At 37.2% G+C, this 10199-nt stretch overlaps 1 pseudogene across 1 annotated transcript; it reads right to left on the bottom strand.

Moving 5' to 3' along the window:
* Positions 1-1216: 1216 nt before the first annotated feature.
* LOC311585064 (large ribosomal subunit protein uL23-like) lies at positions 1217-1675 on the bottom strand (annotated as a pseudogene). The gene has a single exon. The product of its transcript is annotated as a large ribosomal subunit protein uL23-like (transcript).
* Positions 1676-10199: the final 8524 nt, after the last annotated feature.

Raw genomic sequence — 10199 nt, 5'->3', positions numbered from 1 at the left:
AGGACTGTAGAGCCAGAGGGCAGAGGACACCATAAGAACATTGCCCACAAAATTAAGCAGGGCACATAGGGGCTCATAGAAACAAGTGACAACCACAGACCTTGTGTGGGTCTAAGCTAGGTCCTTAGGACTGTGTAACTTGGTGTTCTTGCTGTTCTTTTTTGTTTGTTTGTTTGTTTGTTTGTTTTGGTTTTTCGAGACAAGGTCTCTCTGTGTCAGCCTTGGCTGTCCTGGACTCACTTTGTAGACCAGGCTGGCCTCGAACTCACAGCGATCTGCCTGCCTCTACCTCCCGAGTGCTGGGATTACAGGCGTGCGCCACCACGCCCGGCTGTTCTTGTTGTTCTTAAGGGACTCCTAATAACTGGAGTAAGGGATGTATCTGACTTGCCTGAGCTTAGGATCCTTTTCAGACTACTGGGTTACTTCCATGTATCCAGTCTTTGTGTTGTTGTTTGTTTTGCTTTGGGTTTTGGAGGTTTGTTTTGTGTTCTTTCTTTGGTTTGCTTTGGTTTTATTGTTTCGTCTTGTGATTTTGGTTTTTCAAGACAGAGTTTATTTGTGTATCCTTGATTGTCCTGGACTCACTTTGTAGTCCAGGCTGGCCTCACACTCACAAAGATCTACCTGCCTTTTCTTCCCAGAATCCTGGGATTAAGGCATGTGCCACCACACCCAGCTACCCAGCATTATTGGATCTTTTTTTTTTTTTTTTTAGTTTTTCGAGACAGAGTTTCTCTGTGTAGCCTTGGCCATTCTGGACTCACTTTGTAGACCAGGCTGGCCTCGAACTCACAGTGATCCGCCTGCCTCTGCCTCCCGAGTGCTGGGATTAAAGGCGTGCGCCACCACGCCCAGCTGCATTATTGGATCTTATTAGGTCATGTTTGGTGGATATTCATAGGAAGACTGCTCTTTCTGTGTTTTTTTTTTCCCCTTTGCATCTTTGTTTCTCTTTGTTCCCTTCTTGCTTGCTTACTTTGTTTCTTTCTTTTTAAGGGATGTAGAGTTGGAGGAGTTGTTCTTGGATAAAGGATAAGTGGGGGAGGGACTGGGAATAGTGGAAGGGGAGAAATTGCATTAGGGTGTAATGTATGAGAGAATAATTTTTTAAAAAAGCATTATGTACAAAAGCTGTAACAGAAATTATTTGTAGAGAAGAAAACACAGAAGATGAATTTTTGTGATAAAAAGTATATATTTAGGAATTGCCAGCTGGACTCAGTTTAGATGATCCCAATCTTGTTGGCAACATCCAGAGCTTCATAATCTGGAGCCTGCCGAATATACGCCGTCTTCTCTCTGTCAGGCCTTATCAGGGTATTGACTTTGGCCACATCAATGTCATAGAGTTTCTTTACAGCTTGTTTGATCTGGTGCTTGTTAGCCTGGACATCCACAACGAACACTAATGTGTTGTTATCCTCTATCTTCTTCATGGTTGACTCAGTGGTCAGGGGAAACTTGATGATGGCATGGTGGTCAAGCTTGTTTCTTCTGGGTGAACTCTTTCTAAGGTATTTGGGCTGCCTTTGGGGCCATCCAAAGGTGGATGGCATGCAGATCTTTTTGTGACAGTGGATGCCTTTCAACACTGACTTCTTAGCTTTCAAGGCCTTTGCTTCGGCTCGGCTTTGTTAGGGACAGGAGCTTTCTTCTTTGCTTTTGGTGCCATATTGGCGAAAAGCCAGAAGTTGAAAAAAAGTAGATGGAAAAACTAAAACAGATGAAATCAAAGAGATTAAAATCTAGTACATACAAAGGGTCTTGTTGTTGCCCTATAACTAGCTCAGGTTACGAAATTCCAGAAGCGTAAGAATCTTTTTTTCAGGTGACATAGCTTCACTAATAACTTTGATATTACAAATATAAACCAAGCACAGGGAACCAAGAGGAGCTCCAAGGATATATCTTCAACTGTAGGAAGTTACAAGAGAGAGCTGCCAGACTCGGGAACATCTGTATTGTCTGGATACTTTATGCGGATCATGAGACATTTCCAGAAACTACCAAAGGCAAAGAATTTATATGCCTATATTGACTATTGTAACAACCTGGCTAAAAGCATCGCATAAATATGGGTCCCTCAGAAGTGGTTTTCATTAGCTGTCAGGCTAGGACTTTTTGAATTTACAATGAGATTAGTCCAGTCACCTTGATTCTTCAAAGGAAAGAGAAAGGGCTGCACACATAGTCCTCTTAAGTGAACTTCAAAGAGATTCCTCTGCAAAATGAAAGATATATAAACACTGACCGCTCAATGGCAGGTATACACAAACAAGTCATTCAAGACTTTGAAAATAGTCACCCTCTCTGATGACAACTGGGCTAGGAACCCATCTATGAGTATAGCAGAATATCATTAGGAATGATCTCATTGACTTCTTTTTCTTCTTTTTTTTTAGGGGAGAGGGTTTTATTTGGTTCTATCTTGAGTTTCTTGGCCATTCAGCCTCTGATTTCTGCTCCTACAGGCAGTGTCAGGGGTGGGCTCCCTCTCAGAGCAGGGGTCTTAAGCTAGACCAGCCATTGGTTGGCCACTCCCACAACTTTTGCACCATCTTTACCCTGGCACATCTTGCAGGTGGGAGTGATGGAAAGAGATGCAGAGACACAAAGCCAAACATTAGACAGAGCTCAGGGAATCCTAGAGAAAGGATCCAGGATGGATTCTAAAAGCCAAAAGGGTCAAGGGCACCACAAGAAAATGCACAGAATCAAGTAACATGGGCCCATAGACCCTGCATCGGTCTGATCCAAGCTTTCTCTATATATGTTACAATTGTGTCCTTTGATCTCCTAACAGTGCAAGTGTGCAAGTGGGTCTGTCTCCAAACCTTTTGCCTGCTTTTGGGACCCTTTTCCTCTTAATGGCTTGCTTCTTCCAGTCTTAATATGAGGGAAGATGCCTATATTTACTGCAACCTGATGTGCCATGTTTGATTGATATCACTGGGATGCCTGCCTTTTTATGAAGGGAGATGGAGGAGGAGGAGTGGATTGGGGGGGAGGGGAGGTTGGAGAGGAGGGGCTGGGAGGAGAGGACGGAAGGGAACCTGCTGTTCAGGATGTGACATATGAGAGAATAAATGAATAAAAATTTAAAAAGAAAATAGAACGAGGCATCTTTTATCTGAATTTGCTGGTTAGACCAACATAGGAAAGCAGTGTATGCCTAATAGAGACAATTACTATTTTATGCAAAGGGAAGGGCTCTAATATAAATTTTTAAAATGCCCTTTAGAATAGTTGATGCTTCCGATTTTTATGGAAAGTATACCAACACATTTCAAGAATTGTAATAGATAATGTAAGGATTCAGGTTTCACTTTCAGATGGTTATTTTCACATAGAACTATGTACATCTTTTAAAAATCAGTTAGTTGGTCCTATTATACTCATTTTAATATGAATTTTTCTATCCAACAGATGTATATTATATTGTAGATATCAGAGCCTGGGAGATACTCAGTTAGTAAAGTGCTGGACCCTAAAGCCTATGTAAAGAAAAAAATGTGGCTACAGAGGTAGAGACAAGGCCATCCCTGGCATCCACTGACATCTCTTATAGCCTACTTGGAAGCTCCAGGCCAGTAAGAGACCTGATCTCAAAAAAGTATGGCTATGGCAAATGGTTAACCAATTGGTATGTTCTTCCCTGGCAAAGTCTAATAGTCCCACTTTTGGCATTCCTTATCACTTCTGAATCTTTGCCTAGAGTTGAGGCTTCCCAGGCTTCCCTCAACCCCACATCCATGTTGGCATCTCTACTGGTGCTGTCCTTGTTCAGCTCAGGTATAAGCAGTTATACTGGGGTAGCTTCTGAGTGTTCGAGAGGACACAGTCTCAGCAAATTCAACTGAAATACATACAGATAGCATTACAAAGACTGACCTGGTTGTATTTATGTATTTAGGTAGATATACATATTCATTTATGTATGTGAAAGATAGCAAGGAAGGGTATAATGGAGCAAACTGAAGGAGAGAGGCTAGGAAAGGGATAAATTATGAATTATATAATAATCTCAAAAGATAACAATATGGCTAATGGCACAAGAGTCACACACACACACACCTGTACACACAGCACATGCAGACACAAATTAATTGCATATTGGATATTTTTAATGTTTTATTTTATAATCTTGATTTTGTCCCTATAACTACTTCAATCATATGAGTAAGTAATCTGCCACATTTTAATGTATACTTGAATGAAACAGAATAGTGATGTAAATTAAAATAAGTAAAGAAGATTTCCTCATTCAAGCAGACTCTTGATGTCTCATGACATTTCACTAGCTTGGTATGTTAAATGTAAATATAGGATAATTAGTGCATTTCCAATTAGTTAAATATACATAGGCTTTAAATACTTAAACCAAATTGTCATAATTTACACATAATCTCTCTAGAAAAACCATTATTGTAATGAGTGGTAATGCAACAAATTAAGATCTAAAATTTGATTGGTACTTTGAAATTTAACTAAATTGATAATTGCTATTCTAATTAGTAAGTGCATAAAATTTATGAGGTGACAAAAGAAATATGCAAAAATAACAGCAAAAGTAAAAAATAATAAAGATTTTTACACTGACTTACCTTTCTTTTCATCATTCATAGTTATATGCGGTTTAACTATTATATACAGTAAACACTGTCTAAAACACAATTTCATGCATATGGTCATTCCATATATATATATACATATAAATACATATATATACATACATATATAGAGATATAACATAGAGATCAGAAGCTTATAAAATAAAGACAAGATTCAATATGAATTCATTCTTGAACATAATTTAAAATACTGAAATCTTTTAAAATGAAAAATTCATGGGAAAGACACATTAGAGAACACCTACTCCCTGATAAGGACTAACTAAAGGAAAATCCTCTAGCAAACTGCTGACATTGGTCTTAATATTTTTGGATCCTCAATTTTCACAAAACATATGACATTGCTTCTTTGAATATGTATTTGTTTTAAAACAATAGCTGTGTGTCTTTATTACAAGAGGTTTAGTTCATACTGCAAGTCTGAAAATATGAAGAGCTCTTCATTTAAAATCAGGCCTGATTATCTGTCTTTTGGCATGAAATAATAACATGAAAAATCAAATAATAAACAATCTAAGCTTCAGTAGTTACAGAATTTAACATAAAAGAAAAAAGAAGTTTTCATAATGGAAAAACATTTAGTCTTCATTAACTTATGGACTATCTGCTATGGACGAAACTGTTAAATGTTGGTGGGCATGCAACACCAAGCAAAATAGACAAGATCTTTACCTTCATCCTCTAAGATGTTGTTGGGAAGAATGTAGAAAAACAACAAACAAACAAAAACAAACAAACAAAAAAAAAACCCTCACCATACTGTCATAGAGGACGAATATAAAATAAATTTATATAGCTTATAATGTATGAAAACACAACAAGTGCTAGGCAATAAATAAAACTGAAAATGTTTATTGCTACTTAGGATGGCTATGTTAGACACTTTTGTGGAATTAACATTTTACTAGTCTAATAGGGATATGAGGAAGGAAATTCTGGGTGATATAAACTGTGAGATCCTAGTGGTAGAAAAATGTCCAGTTTATTCCCAGAATAGTTAAGAGATCCATGTGTCTACGGTAAAACATGCAGAGAGAGTAGTAGAAAATGAGGTTAAAGAAGTTACTCATGGGGCTGGAGAGATAGCTCAGAGGTTAAGAGCACTGGCTACTCTTACAAAGGTCCTGAGTTCAATTCCCAGCAACCACCTGGTGACTCACAGGCATCTATAGATCACATCTATAATGTGATCTGATGCCCTCTTCTGGCCTGTAGGTGTACATGCAGGTAGACTAGTGTGTACAGAATAATAAATAAATCTTAAAAAAAAAAAAGTTAATCACATGAGTAAATCTTGCAAAGATTTTTTTTCTACATGTGATAGCGGAGAAAAATGAAGTTTTTAAAACAGTGTATTTGCATCTCCTTTTAAAAGATGCACATGTTTATTGTGAGGTGAGTGCTGGATCTGGGAGCAGGAATATAAATTGTTGGATAACTATGCTAATCACCAAAGCACTGAACTCTGGAGAGTGTGCTGGAGAAGATGAGAAGTGCTAACATTTGAACTATACTTTTAAAAGGACAGCCAAAAAATTCTACAATTAATTGGGAGTCAAGTTTAAAAAAAATTTAAAAAAGGAACCATAGGTTATAAAGGAAGGAACTCAAGAGTCTCTTCCTGTTTCTATCTTGACTGAATGAACAGAGCTAACATTTACTCTGACAGTAAAGATAAGGAAGAGACGGTCATTTGGTGGTTGGTTGGTGGGTAATTACAATGAGATTTTAGCTCAATTAAAACATTTAATTAAAAATTATGTATAATATTAAGTGAGATCACACAGTCTCAGAAGCATAAAACCTGCATGCTCTCCCTCATATACACAATCTAGCCAATGTACATGTGTGAGCACATGTACACACACATAGGTACAGTTTAACAAGTAGAAAATAGAACAAGAAAGGCTAAAATTACTACACAAGAAAGGACTGAGTGTTGGTAAAGGACATGCATTATGAAAGAGGATATAAAGTTAATTGTTTTTCTAGTTCTTATTCTGTCCTCTTTTGCTTTGGTGGTGGAACATACATAATACATTTGATATTTAAAGTGTAAAATTTAACATAAAGCCTAACAGCTTATGTTCAAAATATATCCTCTATTTATATAGTATTTTAATTATATAGTATAGTATTTCAATTTCAGGTCTGATTAATTTTGGTGCCGAGTTTTTATTTATTTGAAAGTTTTTAAATAATAAAGTATATAATATTAAAATACAATATTAAAAGGGATAAAAATATTTTAAAATATTAAAAATATGTTAAACGGGACATATCAAGGTTCAGGGATCTTCATGGAACACAGGGCAGAAAGACTGTAAGAGCCAAAAGTGGTGGGTAACATCCAGGAAATTTTTTAAGGACACAACAGGGAAGTTGCATATAGGAACTCACAACACCTGTGAGAGGGGCTACGCGATCCATGCAAACTCAAGACAGACAAAATCCAGGCATGGGTGTAGAAGATTGGTATGACATTTCTCCCACATTAGCAGCTATTGAAAACTGATCGTTTGTGGAAGAGTCAGTTTCTTTAGGATTATAACTCAAAGCCTTTCTCCAGGATAGGTCCCATGCTCAAGAATAGTTGGGCAGCACAGACGAGACTTCATGGGCTTAAAAATTAAGAAACCCAGAAATCGAGTGGGTATGAACTTGAGAGTGGAGATAGTAGATCTGGGAGGCGCTGGAGAAAAGTAAATATCAAATATATTGAGTGAAAATTTCCAGAATTAATAAAAATATTATTAGAGAAAAGCAACTTCGCAGGCTTCATAATACACCACCTGATAACATACTATCCAATTATCTACTTATCTGTTTTTGTCTGAACAGCAGTTTGTTATTACTTGAAACAGCATTAAGTGATCTTGAATTTATTTGTTTCCAGACTGAAGACTATACTTTCAAGGGTCAGTTTTAGAGTTGGATATTTTACATTTGGGGTTAATTTAGAAGCGGGGCCTAATAAGTATTTATTATTAGATTATTATTACGGTGGTATTTTCTAAGCTGCTAGCAATCAATGAAATACAGACACCTGGTGTATTTTTTTCCACTCTTTAAAATTAATTAAACATTTAAAATTTTTTATGTATATATGTACATTATTACACATGTATAAAATAAACTACTTATAGCAAGAAGAAGAACCATGACACAATCAGGAATTTTATAAATGTTACATCCTTAGTGTTTTGGTTATTTGTATTTGGCAGCCTTGAAGAAAACATCTGGTGTATTTTAAAATGATCCTTCAGCTGGGGCAAGGCAGATACTCTATCCTAAGCTATTGTCCTATAACTCCCAGTCTCCATCCCATTCCATCTGCTTCTAATAATTTCTATCTGTGCTACTTCCCATCCGTACTCCCCAAATACTTCTTACTCTTGTTCATTTTGGCTTCTCTCTTTCCATTAGGAACTTCAGATCCCCCTCTCTGGGCCGTGGTGCTTTCTTCCTATCCCGTGGCAATTCTGCTCCTTCCTCCTCCATCCGGTCTCCTTCTCTTTCCCAAGATTTTCTCTGTCTTCCAGAGCCAGGGAACCTTAGCCGTGCCCACCCATTGGCCTGCACCCGTGTGTCCACCTTTTAGTGGCCAAATAGGAGTAAGTTTTTAACGTAAGGTTACCTAGCAATCTTGCAGCACAAAGACAGCAAGCAGTAATTAGCATCAAAATAGATCATATCAACCTCCAATATTTTACAGTCTGGATTCCCTAAATAATGTAAATTTCACAGGAGTAGTAATACTGTACTATTCAGGATGAAGTGTTTTCTGCCTTAAACATTATCTAGAAGGAGATAGGTAACTTAAATTTAAGAATTTGTGGAGAATGGGGACGGACTCAGACATGAACTCTGATGCCACCTATTAGACCACTTCCCCTTGGTGGGGAGACCTAGTGACACTCAGAAGAAGAATAAGCAGGCTACAGGAAGAGAGCTGATAGGCTGGGATCTTATAGTGCGGGGCAAGGTCCCCTTCCATCACAGACCTAGGGGAGAGGAATAGGATGAAAGAGGGAGGAAGGGGGAATGGAAAGATACAAGTGAAGGGAATACAAATGAGATACAATCTGAATAAATTACTTAAATAAAAAAAGGAACTTGTGAGTGAATATTTATCACTTAGTAACACTAAGACTGCAGATACTATGATAATTGTGTCTTGCTGAGGCCAAGAAAAATATATGCTAGCACCCAACTTACAAATGTTATCATTAGTTCCTTTTTGATCACCCAAAACTCTGGGGTTTTTACATTGAGAAAATACAATGGATGTGCTCTACATTCCTTCATCCTCTTAGATGCTCCCAGTGCTATTCATTATCCAAGTGCACACCTCTTCCTGTTGGCTGAGACATAACATACATAAACAGAGAAGACTGATCATCATCACAGCCTCCTCTGTCTACAGAATTTTTTTTTAAAAATACACACAAGTATAGCTGATATCTTATCAAGGACTAAAATAGTATAAAATTCTCTTTTACAGTTATTCATTAGCCCTTTCTCAATATGATATAGCAAGAGATCATGAAGAAACATCTAGATGCTCCAATAAGTCAGAAAAAATTAAGCTGTCTGACAAAAAGAAGAGGCATTTCAATCAACTCAGAAAAACAGAAGAGACAACGTAGAAAAGGACAAAGAATAGTGACATTTTGACATATGCGTATGAGATAATGTATCAGTGAACTAGCATTTCTTCTGCTATCACGTTCTAAAATACTATCCCATGGAATACTAAGCAAACTCAATGAAGACTGAGGAGTTTTTAGGGAAACAGTCAGGAATTAGTCAGCACTTTATAGAGAAATGATGGTTAATGATAGAGAGACAGATACACAGATAGACACAGACAGACTAGATAGATATATGATAGACAGACAGACAGACCAACACACACACACACACACACACACACACACACACACACACACACACACACACACATATGGCAGATGAAAGACAGAGGATAGATAAATGATAGCTAGATAGTAATAGATTGATAGAAAGATAGACAGACAGACAGACAGACAGACAGATAGACTCTTACATAGATATACATGCCTAGGCACACATATTCATTACATACATGACTTTAGGTAACAGTTATACTTGCTTCAAAGAATACAATAGTCTTCTAACCCCTTAGAATGTACAGCTTGTTTTTGCTAATGGTAAATAAAGTAATAACACAGTACTATATTAATATCATCCTACACCACATCTTCTGTAACCTCTGAGAATATTAAAATGTGTTGCTAAAACGTATTCAGCCACATAAGTAAGACATCAAATGTATTATGAAACCTATTTATTAGAGGGTGTTTTATAGTTGGGTCTTATCTTTCTTGTTGTTGTTGTTTTTTTTTTTCAGTTGGGGTGGTCTCACTATATAGCTGTTGGCTGATCTGGAACTCACTATGTAGATCAGGCTGGCCTAGAACTAAAAGAGATATGCCTGCCTATCACTTGCATTTGCAGAATTTAAAGGTGTGTGCCTCCATACCTAGCTATTTTACTACAGGAATATTACTATAGCTTCATGTT

The sequence above is a fragment of the Acomys minous genome, assembly GCF_964271855.1.
Source record: "Acomys minous genome assembly, chromosome: 15".
Classification (NCBI taxonomy): domain Eukaryota; kingdom Metazoa; phylum Chordata; class Mammalia; order Rodentia; family Muridae; genus Acomys; species Acomys minous.
Note: the sequence above shows the minus strand (reverse complement) of the source record. Positions and strands in the feature narration are given on the sequence as shown.